The 18584-nt window shown below is 44.7% G+C and overlaps 1 protein-coding gene across 14 annotated transcripts in view; it reads right to left on the bottom strand.

Annotated features, from left to right (window-relative positions):
* SRRM1 (serine and arginine repetitive matrix 1) overlaps positions 1-18584 on the bottom strand; it is a 935651-nt gene that overhangs the window by 22650 nt on the left and 894417 nt on the right. The window lies entirely within an intron of this gene.

Genomic DNA, 18584 nt, shown 5'->3' with positions numbered 1-18584 from the left:
AAAGGGACCAAACCAGGTATCGCGTGCAGAGTAAATCAAGGATATTTCCACAAAGAAATGGCGAAAAAAGAAGACCAGGGCCATTTTGAGAAAAATGGCACCCTTGGGTGCTTTACTGCAGCTGTGAACGCAACCCGCGGTAAATGCATACCACGATAGTTAAAGGAATAGTGCGCTCAAAAATATTATTGCCCCAAAAAGATGGGCAATAATCAAAAACATGCATTAAACATAATTTTAATGGAAGTCCCCATGTACACTTTTGAGCAAACGAGACTAAGTGTTTACATGGGAGCATCCATTTTGCCATTTTCAGGCAGCCTCCATGTTAAGCTCTGCCCTGGCAGCACTAAACAAGCAGCAAAAGCCCCCTACTGGGATCTTTTGCTTACTGCAGCCAGAGCAGAGCTGCATGAGCTGAGGAGGCTGCTTTCACTTTCATTTTACGTTTTCGGTGCTCCCCAAGCAAAGGGAAGCACAGAAAATGTAAAATGAAAGGCAAAAAGGTTGGAGTCTCCTGGGCTCCCCCGACTCGGGTCGGGGGAGCCCAGGAGACTCAAAGCTGAAGCCACAGCAAACAAACACAAGTTATAAATGCTGCGGTTTTCTTTCTAACTTAGAAAGAAAACTGCAGCATTTATTTTGCAGTGCTTTTAAAAAATAAATGTAAAGCACTTACCAGCAGCAGGATGTTTTAATCTCTGCTCTCCAGCAATAATGAAGCACAAGCCACCTGCTGGTAGCTTTTGTGTATTACAGCTGGCTGGCTTTTGCTTCATTAGTGCTGCAAGGGCAGAATTTTTTTTTGTTTATTAAAAGTTGTTTTTTAAGTTTGATTAACAAACATTTACAACATCATCAAATTCAGTTATTAAAATCAGTTCATAGTAAAATAATTTGAAGTAATCGTTACACATCATATTACATGTTCTGGTATATATCCAAGAAAGTAGGGCAAATTCATACTTTTCTCATACGTTTGAATTACTAAAAAGATTGACTTTAAGAGTTATTTCCATTTTTCTTTCTCATCTAGTTCTAATTCCAATTTTTCAAGAAATGCACATAGTAGAACAATTACTTTCATTGAATATCCCCACATGAATTTTTTCCAACACCAATCCCTCGCTTCCTGTATCATACCCAGCACCTGTGGACCAATTAACGTATATCGCAAGGGTTCAAAATGTTCACAATATAAGGTAAGGTGTTTTAGATTTTCTATCCAGATTTTGCCCTCACAAAATCTACACCATGGTTTCTGTCCGACATTAATGTATTTTTCCCATTTGATGGTTTTCTCGAAAGTGTGGAACAGATTAAGTTTAAATCTCAGGTAGGAGTGTCTGTCTGTTCGCTGGGAGTTTAATCAAATAAGATTTGCGAGGCAGTCTCGCTGTTGCAAATGTTGCAGCTTCAGAGTATAGTTTTTTTGCTTGCATATCTTCTAGTGTTACTAACCAATCCTGCTCGTATAAGCGTTTCTTTACATGTCCCATACGAAATTCAAGATCTATTGGTTTCAAACCACATTCAGCCAGTTTTTCTATCATACGTTCTGAAAACTTCAACGATATAGGAACACGTTTCCCAATCATAATTAGAAATTCCACATAAAATGACTGTTGCTGTGGAAACAACATCTTTCCATAATTTGTTAACTGTCGCCAATGGAACCTGGTTGATAGAGCAGAGATTCCCAACTCCTGTCGTAAAATACAATTTGGGAGTGATTTTGGTAATCTCAAAGTCGCTTTCCACAATTGCCCTTGGATTTGGTCTAATATTGAGTCTATGTTACATAGACATAAATCAAGTCCATAAAGTAGAATTGCTTCCACTTTCAGCATGTAGAATTGCAAGAGTGGTTCCATTGAAAATTTACAATGTTTCATAAATACCATCCGCATTTGTGTCGTTAAAACATTTTTTTTTTACATTTAAATTTACAAACCACGTTTTTCTTGAGGGTGAGCCAATGACATCATACCCCAAATATCTCATATTTGAGGCAATGGGCATATGGATAGCATTTATCTACCATTGCTTTTTGGGAAGTTTCTTTTTCATGTTTTTTAGTATGAAGATACTTGACTTCTCGACGTTACATGTTAGGTTGTTTTTAAAACGATATGCTGCAAATATTTCCAATTTTCTTTGTAGGCCATAAGGGGTTCGATCAAAAATCAGGACATCATCTGCAAATGCAATCCATTGGATACGCAAACGTGCCAGTCTTGCTGGAAAGCTTAATTCCGTGTTCCATATTGTCTCAATGTCATAGATGTATAGGTTAAACAGGGTAGCTGCCAGATTGCAGCCCTGCTTAACCCCCACCTCGGTTGTAATCGGGACTGTTGTCGAACCAAAACTGTTGATGCGGACCAAATATGAAGTGTTATGATGTAATTTGGCCAGCATTGCAATTAAATGAGGCGGGAACCCCATTTCATCCATCTTTTCCCAGAGAAGAGTCCTGATTACGCAGTCAAAAGCTGCTGTTAAATCCACGGATGCCATATACAGTGGACCCGTATTCGGAATATTCGTTTGTGCAATTAAATGCGCCAGAACAGTCGCATTTAAAGCAGTTCCCATTCCGGCGCGAAAGCCAATCTGAAATATCGAAAGAATAGCCCGTTGTTTAATAATCGCCTTCAGCTGTTGTAACAACAAGATAGCCAAGGTCTTGGCACTTGCATCCATCAAGGCAATTGGGTGAAAATTGCTTGGATTTGTTTTGTCACCTTTCTTATGAATTGGAACTATAACCGATTGGAGCCAAGATGGAGGAATAGTAGATGAGCGAATAATCTCGTCAAATTGGGTTTTTAGTATCGGAGCCCATAATTGGATATTTTCTTTCAAAACACATGGTGGAATGCAATCCGGACCAGGAGCTCTTGATTTATTCAACTTTCCAAGTGCCCAAGTGATATCCTCTAGTGACCAACCCTCAAATTCTTTCAACAATTTGTTAGTAAAGTTGTCAGCAAGTGCTTTAAATCTTTCCGGTAAAGCACATTTTTTTTTATAATATTGTATCCATGATTCGGCACTTATACTGGAGCTTTGATTCACCGTTTGTTGGAAGTCATTACCCCTTAGGAGTGACCAGATAGAGCGCCTGTCATTTTTGCACAATGAGGCTATCATTGTTTGGTTCGTTGAGTTATGAAGGTAGATTCTATATTTATTAAGTACTTTTCGTTTGTTTATAATATTCACAGTTAGATAGACTCATTCCATTTAATTGCAAAATTTCATTTTTCTTTCGTTTCTTTAAGATTGCAACTCTAGTAGCCAATAAGGCGACTACCGGCGGTTTTGTTATTTCTTTAGTTTTTTGAAATACCAAATATGTGAGCGCTATTGTAATGATTATTGAGATTTGTCTAATAGATAAGACTGTTGTTTTTGAATCATAATCATTCCTGCAGTTATATACAAGCATCTTGATGATAACATTTAAGTTTTTGCAAGTTTTGGTATTCCATCGTAAGTAAGCACCTGGTCGATCTTCCAGAATAAATATACTAAATGGATCTAGTGGCAAAATTGGGATCATTAGTTGGAAAGCTGCATATAGTATACAATGATCACTCAATTCAATCGTCGCAATCTCTACCCCCTTGCAACCAGATGATAGTTCCCCGGATACCGCAATGTAGTCGATACATGAGGATCTGTTATTTCAGGACCATGTGGTCGCCTTTCCTATTATAAGAAAGGGTAATAGGTCTATATTCCAGCGTTTAAAGAATTGGTGAAAGCGTATTCCCCGTCTCCTTGAGGACAAGGGTTGACTTTGTGCGTAAATTTGAGTTTCGTTTAGGGGAGTTGCAAGACAATTTGAATTAAAATCGCCTCCTATAATTATTTTTACATTAGACCATTTGCAAAAAGCTTCATCAAGCAAGGAATCCAAATCATTCAGTAAGGAGTCCATTGCGGTACCCAATGGGTTAAAGTATACTGATACTATTAAAACATAGTCCATTGATGATAATCCTGTGTTAATTACAATTGCAATGTAGGATGTTGTCATAGAGGTTAATAACAGGGAGTAAACAAGAGCAGTGTTTACCAAAATGGAGATCCCCCTGATGGTCTACCTTTGGGTACTCGTGTTGCAGGTTTTGAGTATGCCATAAAGCCTCTAATTTCAAGTGGTTTAAGAGCCATGGTTTCCTGGCATAACACAATGTCAGCAAATTCATGAGGGCATATCTAGTTGCCCACATTTTCAAATTATTTAGCCCACATGAATTCCATGATATTACTCGAAGGAGCTTTTTGCTACTACGAGTGATCTACGGTTGTTCCCTCCTTTCGATTCCCCAGTATTGCCGGTAACCAGGACCAATCTTTAGATACAGCAGAGATAGCAACCAACTGTGCCAAGACTGCCGTATCCGTTAAATTATTTACCTTGGCCGTAGGTGCTTGGTTATTTTTACTTATAGTGATTGAAGGAATTGTCTCATTAAAGATTTTAGCTTCATCAATTGTCTGAATTTGGAAAACAGCCAATCCCAACATTTTTAGCTCTCGTCTGTGATTCCAAATCAATTCAGCAATTATTGGGGATTGAAGTTCTAAGACCATCCTGTGATTTTTTATGGATGGGAGAGTTATCCATATGATGTCATTTGAAATCAGCGTTCTTAGTGCCGGAATTTTTTTAAAGGAGTGCAATATAAAAGATCTATTCAGATCTTGATCACCATTAATTTCCGGAGTACTGATCCAGCCCAAAATAGTTGATATTGGCTTTACAGATGTAACTTGAACGACAGATTCCTCTGTAATCAAAGATTTTTTCCGCACCACCTCTTCCTCAGCATGATTAGACAGTGGATAGCTTTGGGTTATGTTTTTTTTTCCAGGACCAGGCAATGTCCAGTGTCTCCCACTGCTTTGTTGTTCCGTCTTCCTCCAACTGCACTGGGGATACATTTTTTATTGTATTGGATGTCTGCCCCTCCAAGTGCGGGGCATTTGGTTTACAGTTTTGATCAACTTGCAGTTCTGGAGGCGTGATTTTGTCGTTATGCTTCCCCAATGATAGCCTATTGTCTTCTGAGGAATCTACTTCCGTGGCAGTCCGTTCAGTAGTTTTCTTGTTGGGAATGGGTTTGTAAAACGCTGATAACGACTGTTGGGAGGAGGACAGTGAAGCCGCAAATTCTTTCTGTTTGGCCGAAATAAATTTATCAGTCACAGACACTTGGGTTAATTCATTATTAGGAACAGTGTTCAATTGAAGTTGCAAAGCAAGACGACTTGCAATAGTAAGTTCATCCACATCAATCGTTGCGTCTAGGTCTATATTGCCAGCAGAGGCATCAATATTCGCCTCAGTTAGCTTCACCTTAGCATTCAATTTTGGATCAAGGTTAGCATTTTGATTGTGATTTATTTTTTTTTGTTTTTGATTAAGGTTTTGCTTACCTTGTATTTTCTCATTTCGTAAGTTTAATCTATTTATTGCACGGGTATGCAGTCTTTTTTGTTTACGTGATGGAAATTGTTTTTGCCCTTGCGGCTCAATATGTACTTCTTGTGGGGGGGGGGGGTTCCAAATTCACGCCCTCCTTCTCCTTTTCCTCTTTTATTAGTTCTATCAAGTCGGATGGACTATCAGGTGATTGCTCAGAGACCTTATTCCGTTAAATCAACTGATTAGATCCATTCGATTCTGTTAGCATATCATTAGGTTGAATGAAAAAAGTTAGTTGATCCATTTTCTCTGCATGAAGCGTTACCATTTGGCAAAGCTGTGCATGTGAATAAATTTGTATCGTATCCACATTTTTTGGTGCATTCACTATCTGGGCAAATGTCGAGGGAAAGCTGTAAACTGGACCCCCCCCATTCTCTTTAGAAAGATCCTGTGGCTCGCTACTATAATTCTCTGTTTGAGATGCCGTTGTGACAGTGCATTTGCACGGGATACTAGGTGAATAACAGCCTTTCTCCTTTTTATAATTCTCAGCAAAAATATAACCCTCCAATTGGTTAAGTTTAGAGGATATGCCGAGCAACGCTGTTTTTATGTCACAGAGTTCATAATGCGTGTACTCGTGACCCTTGTCAAGTAAGTTAAGAATCCTTGACATTACGGGGTAGGAAGCTTCAAAGCTCAGGAGATCCTCCACATCATAAGATTTAGGTTGAAAATTCTCATGCGTTTCAATCTTAGGTAATTTATTGTGAGTGGAATCTCGCGTATCCGGCGAAGAACATACCACTCCCCTTTTTAATTGGGGAGGGCCATCATTACACAAATCTATGGGGACCTGGTCGGAGGCGGAATTTTCAAGGTCGTTATAAGAGTTGGCAGTTTCTGATACTAAATTACATGGGATATCACAATGGAGATGTACTTGGTGCTTGCCAATTGGCCGTGCTGTCACTGGTGTTGACGGGCCATCAGACATTATGATCCGCTTCTCTAATTCCATTAGTACTGCAGGAGCCAAGATCGAAATGTCAGATGGTGGCCCCATATTAGTGTCTTCCATACTACCCAAGGCGTTAATATTCACTGTTTCTGGCTCTGGAACACTTAAGAAACTTCTCCTTGTTTTAATTGGATTGGCGAGATTCTCATACTTATTAGTAGTACTGATTTCATGAATTAAATTGTCATTCGTAATATCATTAATAAGTGCGGTAGCCTTTTTATTTCCATACATCATATCCAATTTTTTCATTGTGGCATCAATGGTGCCTTTTTTTTCGGAATGATTATCGTTTCCTTTAGACCGCTCCGTAATCGAGAAGACAGTTTTGCATGCAGCAAGAATCGTAAACCTTTTTCGAAGCAGTGATAGATCACGAGCCGGGCTTTTAGCCTTACTCTAGTTTTTAACAAGTCAGGGGTACTAGCCTCTAAGTGATTGGGTTAACCCCCCAAATTATGGAAGAATAGTGCCACGTGCAGTAATAGATGATTAACACAATTTTCTTGTTTTCATAAGACCCTCACTCCTACAAGTACAATTCATTTAAAGAGAGTTATCCAACCCACAAACTCTAAAACGTACCTTCCAAGCCTCCCAGTTCACCGCTTCCAGCGCACCGCGAACAGCAAACAGCACTTGAGTCGTACTTGGCGGTGCGCGCGCGGTGCGCTGGGAGCAGTACACTTAAGGAGGCAGAAAGAGGCGTTCCCCTGCAAGAGGCGGAGCCTCCGCTCCGGAAGGAACCTAAGCAGAAAACAAATAACTTTGTATCATAATTGTGCGAGCAACACACTCCAAGTCTGTGCAAGTCCACAGTCTGCAACAACAACACAACTCCACAGATAATTAAGCAGTGTGCCCACTGTGCACACTGTGTGCACCCACACCCTATGCCGCCCTCTTACTAAGCCAGGGTGGTAGGTACCGTATTCCTAGAGTAGGATTTTATTCAAAAAGTCACCTAGTTCCTAGGAAGTCAGGCAAAAGCTGGTGTAGCAGCCTGAGACGTCCTCCAGTCGGCAGGATCCTTCCACAAATTCGAACATTCAATGAACTCCCTCGAAGTCCGCGCAAAACGGCCCACGGCACACCCAAGAAAGCAGGCAGCAAACCCAGCAAACAGTACTTGAGTCGTACTTGGCGGTGCAAGGGCAGAAATTAACAAGCACAGGAGGCTCATCCATTTCACAAAATGGATGCCTCTTAGTGCTTCAAATCTGACTTTGAGCCTCGTTTGCTCAAAGGTTTACATAGCAACTTGCTTAATGAATATTTGTTATATAGATTTTTGATGATGGCCCATCTTTTGAGCCAATAACATTTTTGATGGCACTACCCCTTTAAAAGTAAACCACTGCCACCAGCCATTCATCGAGGAAAGGGTAACATAAAAATGTTACATGCGAAGCTAGACAAAGGATACCAAGTAAACCCTCCAGCACCCTATTGTAATATAGTGTGTGCTGGGTCTAGAAAGTTACAATGTAAGTGAAGTCCATTTCACTTTAATGCTCTTGGAAACAGTAGTTTATCTAAGAGAAGAACAAGTTACTTCCCAACAGGTAACGTTCTTTCGTCTGGATGTTCCTCCAACGTATTTCTCATCTTAGATATTCACATCCAGCTTCAGCGGCTTGGGAAAAATGTTCTCAGCAGAGGGCGCTGTGCGTCGATGGCGTCGAATTGAGGTCCCTCGAAGGCCTCCGCCGAGGGTAACATCAACGGGTATACAAGTAGCTTAAGTGGCACCCATTGACCTCTGTTACGTTTTTCCCCTCTTGCTTGTGATGATAGTCAGTGTAGGTCGACATTGTTCGGCCTTGCGCGAGTTGAAGTAGTGATAACCTTGGAAATTATACATAGGGTTAAGCTGGGAGGGCGATGAATACGTTGGAGGAACATCCAGTTGAAAGAACGTTACCAGTTGGTAAGTAACTTGTTCTTCAAATGGATTGTGTCCTCCAACAAGATCCTTATGGGCCAGTGATGAGAGGAAAGGTAACACCTCTGGGATTGAACATAGAAAAGGATCAACATTCTTTTCCCTGCACCAGTTGCAAAACTTTTTCAACGGCAACGGTACAGAGACTTTGTTGCTGGCCTTCTTGCCGAAAGCAACACCTCCATGACGTCATCCGGGAGGTCCCAATCCTTGTATCTCAGCCTTTCAGATACCAAGCATGAAGGTTGAGAGTGTTGACCTCTGGATGAAGGACCTGACCCTCCCTTTGTGAGAAGATTCTCTGAGGAAGACGAATTGGAGGACAGATGGACATATCTAAAAGGTCCGGGTACCACGTTCTGCTGGCCCAATCCGGGGCAATTAGGATCATGCGGCTTCCGAACAGTCTCAACCTCCTGATTACTTGAGGAATGACTGGGATCAGTAGAAAGGCGTTCCCAGTCCACCACAAACGCGTCGCCTAGAGCTCCTCTGAGGAAATTCCCTTGAGCAATACCTTTCGCACTTGCGGTTGACTCCGGGCGCAAACAGGTCTACTTGCGGGGTTCCCCAAAGGGCGAAGATCTCTTGAAGGACTTCCTGAGCTAGCTCCCACATGTTGGAGACTGCCCTGCCTGCTCAGAGCATCCGCCATCAAGTTTTTCTATCCGGCTAGGTGAACTGCCGTTAAGGAGATTCCTTCTTTAATTGCACAGTACCAGAGCCGCACTGTCTCTCTGCACAGAGGTAGTGACCCTACAACCCCCTCTTTTGTTGAGGTAATGCATGGCCACAGTGTTGTCCGTCATTATCAGGACATTTTTCCTTCTGACCGAGGGCAGAAAAGCCTTCAGCGCTAGTCTGATTGGTATAGGCCAAAATTACTGCACCGAAGGTTCCGAGCTATACAAAAAGGTAATAAATGCATGCCACAAAAGGTTTGAAACACCAAAAGTTTGAACGTTTGGTGGCATGCATTTTAGGCTGGTAATTTTTTGTAATACTATACAGTAAAGTGAGGGGGGGGTTGCCGGGGACAGCCCCGCAGCACATCTGAGAAAATGAAAAGAAAAAAAAGGAAAAAAAAAAACCTAGGTCTGCGGCTTTATCCCCCGAAACACCCCGCTCACTACACTGTACAGTATAGTATAGTGAGCAAGGCTTGCGGGGTGGATACCCCTGCAGCTGCATGAAAAAACAAAACAAAAAAGACTCTGCAGCACCGGTTCCCGATCATGGAAGTGAAAGGGAACCAGTGCCGCAGGGACACAGCACATCTTGAAAGCTAAGTAGGGTGTGCGTGGGTGTATGTTGGGGGTTTGTAGGGGTTTTAAATGTATGTTTGAATGGGAAATATACAAACCTTTAGTGGTGCGTACATTTCTCATGCAAACTTCTCTGTCGCTGACTTTTCTGCGACGGGAAAAAATAATAAAATAAAATTTTCAAAAATAAAAACACCCAGTCCCGCCTGATTGCCCTCAGCTCTAAATGGTTGATGTGCAGTTTGGACTCCGATGGAGACCAACGACCGCTGACTGTCAGATTGTTGGCATGGGCTCCCCACACCATGAGTGAGGCACCAGTCACTACTGTAATCTCCGGCAAGGGTTGCCAAAAATGTTCTCCATTCAGAATATTGTTCTCGCAGGCCCACCATAGAAGATCTTGTTGAACCCTGCTCGGAACCTGAAGCAGATCCGTCATCTTTCCTGAGAATTGGGACCATTGAGTCTTTAGAGCCCACTGAAGGGATGTCATTCTGAGGCGAGTGTCTGGCACTAGGAAGATGCAGGAGGCCAAGCAACCTCGAAGTCGTAGGTCGGCAGCTTTTGGGACATCTGAAGAAGGTCTTGAGCCTTCCTCTTGGGAGGCAAGCTCTTTCCCAAGAATGTATCCAATAACGCTCCGATGTACTGGAGTTGTTCAGAAGGTGTCATCTTCGACTTCTTTAAATTGAGGGAGAAGCCCAGTCTGTGAAGGGAGTGGCAGGTGACTTCCAGAGGATCCAGGGCTTGTTCGGGAGAACGCGCCCTGATCAACCAATCGTCCAGGTTGGGGTAGACTTGGATCCTCCTCTCAAGAGATACGCTGCCACTACCACCCTCAGTTTAGTGAAAACCCTCGGGCGAGGTCAACCCTAATGGTAGGAATCGAAACTGATAGTGCGAGCCGCCAACGGCGAACCTCAGGTATTTTCTGTGCTTGGGATGTAATGACACATGAAAATAAGCGCCCTGAAGGTCCAATGACACCAACCAATCCTGAAGTTGAAAGGCCTGTAGGATCTGAGAAAGAGTGACCATCTTGAACTTGTGCTTCCTGAGGAACTTGTTCAAGTATCTCAAGTCCAAGATGGGTCTCATTCCTTGGTCCTTTTTTGGAAATCAAACAATATTGGGAGTACCAACCCTTGTTCCTCTCCGCTACAGGCACTGGTTCTATAGCGCCTTTCTCTAGCAGGGTTCAAATCTCCTGCTGTAGGAGCGGATCTGGAAACTTCAAAGAGTGTCTCCCTGGTGGATTGTTTTGAGGCTTCATTAAGAATGGAAGGCAGTAACCTTGGGCTATTGTTTCCAGAGCCCAAGCATCTGAAGCAATGACTCGCCATTCTTGCAGATGCTGAGTCAGTCTCTCCCCCCCCGCCCCCCCAATGGTGTTACATGATGCAAGCCCTCAAAGCGGTTTTGGGCCGGATTCTGCGGCTGCTGATGGCAAGGAAGCTGGAGCTGGTTTAGCACTTTCCATATGAGGAGGAGTAACGATAGGATTGTCCCCGCCAAGAATTTCCAGATGAACCAAAAGGCTGAGGTTGCCCGATAGCGGCTCCAAAAGACTTGGCAGCCGCTTTTGAGGTCTGCAATCTCTCAAGGCCCTCGTCAGCCTTGCTGCCAAAAAGGTGAGACCAGTCAACAGGCATGTTCAGGAAACGGAACTGCATGTCTGGTGCGAAACCAGACTTCTGCAAACATGCGCATAACTGCGATAGTAGCCATGGACCTGCTGACACTGTCTGCAGTGTCCAAACCAGATTGAAGGGATTCCTGCATGGCTTCCTTTCCATCTCCGATAGCCAGGATTCTTTCCCTTTCCTCCCCTTCTGGTATATGCTCCGCTGCCATGGAGATGCACTCCCAGAGAGTGTACAAGAATTTTGCATGGGCACATGTGGAGTTGGCTGATTTTAAGGCCATACTCCCTGCTGAAAATACCTTGCGTGCCCATCCATCCACACGCTTGTCGTCCCTATCTGGAGGGATAGAAGTGTACGCTGCTTTATTGGATGTAGCAGTGGCTGCCTGGACCACCAGACTCTCCGGAGTGGGTTGTTTGGACAGATAGTCGGGGTCGCTACTGGAAGGGCGGTATTTTGATGTAAGGGACTTATTCACAGCAGGAATAGGGTCTGTGTTCTCCCAATTCTAGGCCACCCTATTTTGCAAGGCCACGTGGAAAGGTAAAACTGGATCAGTGGGCGGGCCTTGATCTAGAATGTCCGTCAGATCATCCTGGACAAATTGGGTCTCTGGTCTAGTCCAACCTAAATAATCAACCACCTTTGTCATTAGTTGACGGAATGAGGAATTGGCATGGTATCCTGGTTATGGCTTTCCATATTCTGTCTCAGGTGATGTATCCACACCACTAGTCTTGTGTAATGTCTCCATTAGATCCCTAATTCTACTCTCTTCAGAGATGAGACATTCTGAACATTGGGGGTGCCATATTCGAAGCCAAAAATGGGACCTCCTCACCCTCAGACCTTTCCTGCTCTTCAAAAATGGAGGAGAGGGACTTAAAGAATTCTTTCCTGGGAAGAGGAGTGAAAGCCTTCTCTGTAGGAAATATTTTTGAAGAGGGTGTAGGCTTTGCAGCCTTTTCTTTTGCTGCAACCTGTTCAGATGACTGAACTTGAGCCTTAGGAATTTTCAGCGCCGACGGCTTCGGAGTTGACAAAGGCGTCGATGAAATAGGAGGCGTCGAGGTGCTCTTCGAGGCTTTGTCGTTTGAGCTATGCTGGTCCTTGAGGGTTCCCCGATGAGCTCTCCTTCGACCACTCGGGCTCGAGAGCGCGAGTGTCGGTACGGGAATGCTCCCGGCCAGCTTCTGAGGAAGGCGCGGTCCGAGGCTTTGCCCTCTCAAATACCACTCTTCGGAAGAAGTGTTTTGTGGGGCATTTCATAATTTTGGGAGAGTTGTCTGATGACGAAGTGGATGGGGACCTGTGGTGCCGCTTGACCTTTTCGTCGAAGACGAGGAGTGGTGGGAGCCACTTCGGGATCTCGACCGATTTGTCCTATCGCGTGAGGAGATTCTTTATGGGTTCTCGACTCGACGTTCGAGGATTTTCAGTTGGATTTTGTCCGTCGACCCACCTGCAGTTTTCCCTCCCTCTCTCGCAAGGCCTTACCGGTCATCGCATGACGCTTCGTGCAGGCCTCCGTGTCATGATCTTCACTGAGGCACCACAAACATGATCAGTGTGGGTCAGTTATCAAAATGTTTGAACTTCTTGAACTCTGAACGCGGATTCGTCGGGGTTGATGAAGAGGACATTTTCGATTCGATTTTCTCGAAAATGATAGCTGCGTCACAGAAATTACCGAGGCGCGCCGAGTCACCGATAGCAACATGTACTTTGGAAAAACGGAACTGAGGCCAACGGGCGCAGCGCGAGCTACTTGTATACCCGATGACGTCACCAACAGAGGCCTTCGAGGGACCTTGACTCGACACACGGCACCCTCTGCCGAGAGATGTTCCGAAGCAGCTGAAGCTGGATGTGAATATCTAAGATGAGGAATACGCGGAGGACACAATCCATTCGAAGGTATTTAAACCTTAGGAAATTTAACAGACTTCCCTGTGCCACTGCACTGAAGGTACTGTGTGACACAATGTAAAAAGATGATGCCTATGGAGTTTTTCAGACTCCATCACCAAAAGAAACACAGAATTCAAAATCACATTAAGAGAGAGTGGGGGGGGGGGGAAGGGTCTCACTCTATCCAGGCAAAGAATTCAGTCCTAGAGTCCAGCAAAAGAGCTGTGGGTCTCTAAGGTATAGAGAAATTAGCAAATTTCTGAGAATTCTCCCTAACAACTTGGAATAGGGTGTAGTCATGTTCCATGAGTTTGCTCTGCAATGGCGCCATGACCCTTGTAGCCGACTTTCCACCTGCCCTGCTCCCTGTGTATGATTGGCACAGTGGTGCCATCAGGATGGATCTATCGTCATGACTGGCTGTTCAGGGCGAGTGGTCATTTGTATTTGGATGTGTCGGTCAGTGGCTGGTGCAAATTTTGCAACATGGCCCCAGTTTTCATTTTGGTGTTCATGCATGTTAATGTGCACTCATGGGTCACTCTCAGGGATGTTCATGTCTCCGTTTGCTACTGATCATCTACAGTGGTTTAGGGGATGGGGAGTGGATTCCTCTCACTTTGCATTCCTGTGTGGTGCCCTGGGTGGAGTTGCTCTGAGTCCGGCTCTAAAGCTCCAATGCAGCACAGCCAAGGTGCATTTTCGTTGTCTTAGTCCCATGTGCTATGGTGTTTGGAGCAGTGTGTGGCCATCGCCTTGTGTGGGTTCAGGTGTGGTGGCTGTGTGCAGGTGTCCTTGTGTGCCGCCCGTACATTGGTGCAGTGATGGTGCTGGCTCTGGCTCATGGTGGAATGCAAGGCTTCCTGTGGCTACCCTCCTGCCCCCATCATTTCTTGTGCTTTGGCATGCATTTCTGGCAAGGTTTGTACTCACCCACAATCCATGTGCGTGGTCCTCTGTGCCTCTCCATGTAGGCCGGCAGTGTGCTGTTGCGCAGCACCATGGAGTCATGGGTGGATCCAGGGTAGCGAGCGCAGCAGTGGCAGATGGTGAGGTCAGGGCCACAGGTCATCTCGACATTCAATGAATGGAAAGGTTTCCCATTACGGTACGCTGTCTCATGGTCCCAGGATGCAACCAGTGCAACATGTGTGCAGTCCAGGGCTGCAATTACGTTGGGCAGTTGTGCAATCCCATTGAATTGTGCCTTCAGTTCATTCAGCTGTACCTGGGTGGTGGGCAATGCCATATGCTGGTTTACGTGGCGCAGCAGTGTATCCAGCACCTGGCGCAGGACTGCACTAAATGTGGACTGGACCATGCCATGCATCATTGCTGAGTGCTGCCCGTCCGAAGGTATTGCAGTACTGAAACCAGCTTGATGAGTGGGGGCACAGCGGTACTGATGGCAATCTTGCTCCCAATGTCCCCATGAATTGTGGCCAGCAACTGTGTGATGGTAGCCCTGTACGGCCTGTACTCTGCTACCAACTGGCCATCAAGTCAGGGCCCAGGGTGATGGCATGACACTGGCACCACTCCTTCTCGCAGCACCACTCCTCCTTGCAGCACCACTCCTCCTCCTCGCAGCACCACGCCACCTCCTCCTCCTCCTCGCAGCACCACGCCACCTCCTCCTCCTCCTCCTCCTAGCACGCGCCCTCCTTGCACGCCTCCTCCTCCTCCTAGCACGCCGCCTCCTCCTCCTAGCACGCCGCCTCCTCGCACCACTCCTCCTCCTCGCACCACTCCTCCTCGCACCACTCCTCCTCGCACCACTCCTCCTCCTACCACACCACTCCACTCCTCCTACCACTCCTCCTCCTCCTCGCACCACTCCTCCTCCTCCTCCTCCTCCTCGTTAGGGAGAATTCTCAAAAATGTGCTAATTCCCTTCAACTTCGAGACCCCCAGCAACTTTGCTGGATTTTGAGGACTTAATTTTTTTACCTGGAGAGAGGGGACCCTTTTCCCCCCACTCTCTCATGCGTTTTACCTCGGTTTTCTTTGGCTATGGAGTCTAAACAACTCTTTTCATTTGTGTCACACAGCACCCTCAGTTCAGTGGCACAGGGAAGCCTTTCAGGTTTTTCCCAAGGTTTAATTACCTTCTCTGGGATAAATTACTGTTTCCCAGAGTAAGTAAAGTGAAATTGACTTTACTAGTCTTAAATTCCTAGACCCAGCAAACCCTATTTTACAATAGAGTGCTGGAGGGGTTACTTAGTATCCCATGTGTCTAGATATTCATGTAGCAGTCAAATGCTACCCTTTCCTCTCAGAATGGCTGGTGGCAGTGGTTTTACAACGAACAATCATTTTTCCCGACCGCGTACTATTCGTAGCTCCAGTAACGTTAAATCGATGGAGCCATGTTATTCAAGATGGCGTGAGCCCCCTCTGCAAAAACAGGTCCTGGTCTTCTTTTTACGCCATTTCTTTGTGGAAAGGTCCTTTTAGAGTTTGTCTCTGCGTGCCAAACCAGGTTGGGTCTCTTTGTTCATTCGCCTTTGGTGGGCTTCAGAAGTGAAGACTGCCTCTGGTGCCCGAGTGTCTGGGGTGGGCAGGAAGTAAGGGAGGTACCCAAAACTCCCTGTGCTTAGTCTCCTAGGAGACCCAAATGCACTCTGTGGTGATTGGCTGGCTGTCTGGCAATGACAGCCACCCTGCTGGGTGAGCGACAGCTAGGCTGGAATTAAAGGGAGAGAACTGAATAAAAGGTGAGTCTCTTGGCTTGGAAGGCAGAGTCGACCACTGGAATGAAAACCGAAGAAGAGCTTGAAGAGAACGGCTGCTGCAACTCCTGGACCGTTGGTTTGCCCGGTAAAGCCCTGCTGCAGCTCTGAATCACCAAGTTCACCTCGACCGAGAAGCCCTGCAAGGACGACTTCTCCCTTTGAGTTGGTGGGACCAATCAACTCAACAGTAAGCCCCGGAATTGAAGTTGCAAGCTTTTTGACCAGTCCCAGTGCAGTAGTCCCCCCAGCGTCCTCCCTCTTGTCCCCAGGAACTGCCAGCAACAGAAGTTAACAGCTGCATCTTTTTCTTCTTTGCAACTTGCAGGCCTAATCAGCTTGTGACCCAACATATTAGGATTCATTTTACAAACTACTTCTGAGAACTTGTGCAGAGGCTTTACCGTTTACTTACCAGAACCGCTTCATCCTATCCAAGACTTTAACCCATTGACTTTGGCCTAGCCTATTGAATTGAATCTTCTGGTGAACTCCAGTATTAGCACGGTCTAAGAATAATTGTAACCTTTCATGTTCTAATAATCTTTGCCTTTTACTCCTCTTGAAAAGTATTCTGAAATAGTATTGAAGTATATTTGTGTGTTAAATAATTGCCTCCTTCTTATGAATGTTTTATAACTGATAGATAAAATAATTAGCATTTATCAAAGAAACCTTCAGTGTAAGAGTTTATTTGAACACCTGTGATTGTAGACCTCTGTGTAAGATCATTACTACTCGCATTCCCCTCTTGAGATAAGCCTGGCTGCTCAGCTCCGCTACCAAAACTGTAGTACAGACTTATACCAAAGGTTGGTTTGCTTACACCTGTAGTCCTAGTAGTGTGTAGTGGTCCCAGAGGGTCCTGCATACAAACTCTGCCTAACAGCACCAATCCTCCTCCACGCACCACTCCTCGCCTCCCTGCTCCCTCCCTCCCTGTGCCCTGGCCTGGTTGTCAAGCCTCTGTAGCTCCAGGCGCAGCATGTGGAAATCCATGTCAAAGCTCCCTGCTACAAATGGCATCATGGTGTTGGGAAGTGTGTTTTGGGCCTAGGTGGGACTTTTCTAGCCCCATAGTGTGCATTATTTGCACCTGTGGCTTTATTGCCGTCACATTGGTTCATTTACCTCCAGCAGGCGGTTGGGGGTATTTCCAGTGGTAATCGCGCCGGTTTCCATGATGAGGCCCATAGTCTAGGTGAGAGGGGAAAAAGGTTACCTAGTCGAAGAACACTGTTCTGGGGTTGACACAGGTCAGGAAGATTTATCATTGATATGAAAATCTCACCCAACAGTTGGAAACTTGCATTGCGTCAAATCTAGGGAACGTTCCATATAGTGGATTACTGCAACTAGCTTAGTGTTAGGCAAGATTATAAGCATTACCCTTTGGGTGCACTACAATAACTGACCTCCTGACCATAGGGACCCAACATTTGGTATAAGTCTGAACTACACAGGATGGTAGTGTGGCTGAGCAGCAAGGCTGATCTCAAGAGGGGTCAATGCGAGCAGTAATGTTGTGACACAGTTTCACAATACAGTTACTCAAATAAACACTTACACTAAATGATTCTTCATAAAACAATTATTTCAAACAAGAAATTGTGAAAAGAGAAGACCGGGGCCATTTTGAAGAAATGGGCACCCATGGGTGCCTTAATGTGACTGCAAATGCAGCCTGTGGTAAAAACACACAATGGTAGTTAAAAGTAAATCACTGCCACCAGCCATTAATTGTAGAGAGCGTTACATAATGATGTTACATGAAAAACTAGACAAAGGGGATACTAAGTAACCCCTCCAGCACCCTATGGTAAGGTAGTGTGTGCTGGGTCTAGAAAGTTACAAAATTTAAGTAAAGTCAATTTCACTTCACTGCTCTTGGAAACAGTAGTTTCACCAAGAGATGGTATTTAAACCTTTGGGAAATCTAAGAGACTTCCCTGTGCCACTGCACTGAAGATGTTTTGTGTCACAAAGTAAAGCGGATGCCTATGGAGTTTGGCAGACTCCAAAGTCAAAAAGAAAGGTAGTCCAAATCACATTAAAAATACATGAGTGAGTGAGAAAAAGGGCTAACTCTCACCAGGTCAGAAATTAAAAGTCCTGAAGGCCAGCAAAAAGAGCTGCGGGTTTCCAAGGTAGAAGGGAATTGGCACATTTCTGAGAATTCGCCCTAACACTAAGGTTACACCAACAGGCAAAGGACTTACAAAAAAAAAAAAAAAAAAAAGCTTTTGCTGAGATAAGGCTGATATTTAGGTACTGGAAAGGAAGTTTATTTATGGTGTGCCAAATGATCTCCTATTTATCTAAACAGAAGGATTAGACATGCCAGTGCAGCCATTACCCATATATTATAAACATTTCTGAGATTGTCTTGCCGTTCTTCAAAACCTTGATTTGACAGGCGTTGCATGTAATAAAGTTGTATACAAGGTAGGACACAGCCAAAAACCTTTTAATCGGAGGCCAAATACTGTGTTCGACAGTGGCCAGACCATTTAAAAAAACAAATGCCTGCAGGAAAGAACCAGATCAATTGCTTGCACTGGTTTGGATCCAAACACCTTTGTAACTTTACACAATTCGATGCAGCTGCTTTT

Source organism: Ambystoma mexicanum, chromosome 11, assembly GCF_040938575.1.
Source record: "Ambystoma mexicanum isolate Mex_15411 chromosome 11, UKY_AmexF1_1, whole genome shotgun sequence".
In the NCBI taxonomy this organism is placed as follows: domain Eukaryota; kingdom Metazoa; phylum Chordata; class Amphibia; order Caudata; family Ambystomatidae; genus Ambystoma; species Ambystoma mexicanum.
Note: the sequence above shows the minus strand (reverse complement) of the source record. Positions and strands in the feature narration are given on the sequence as shown.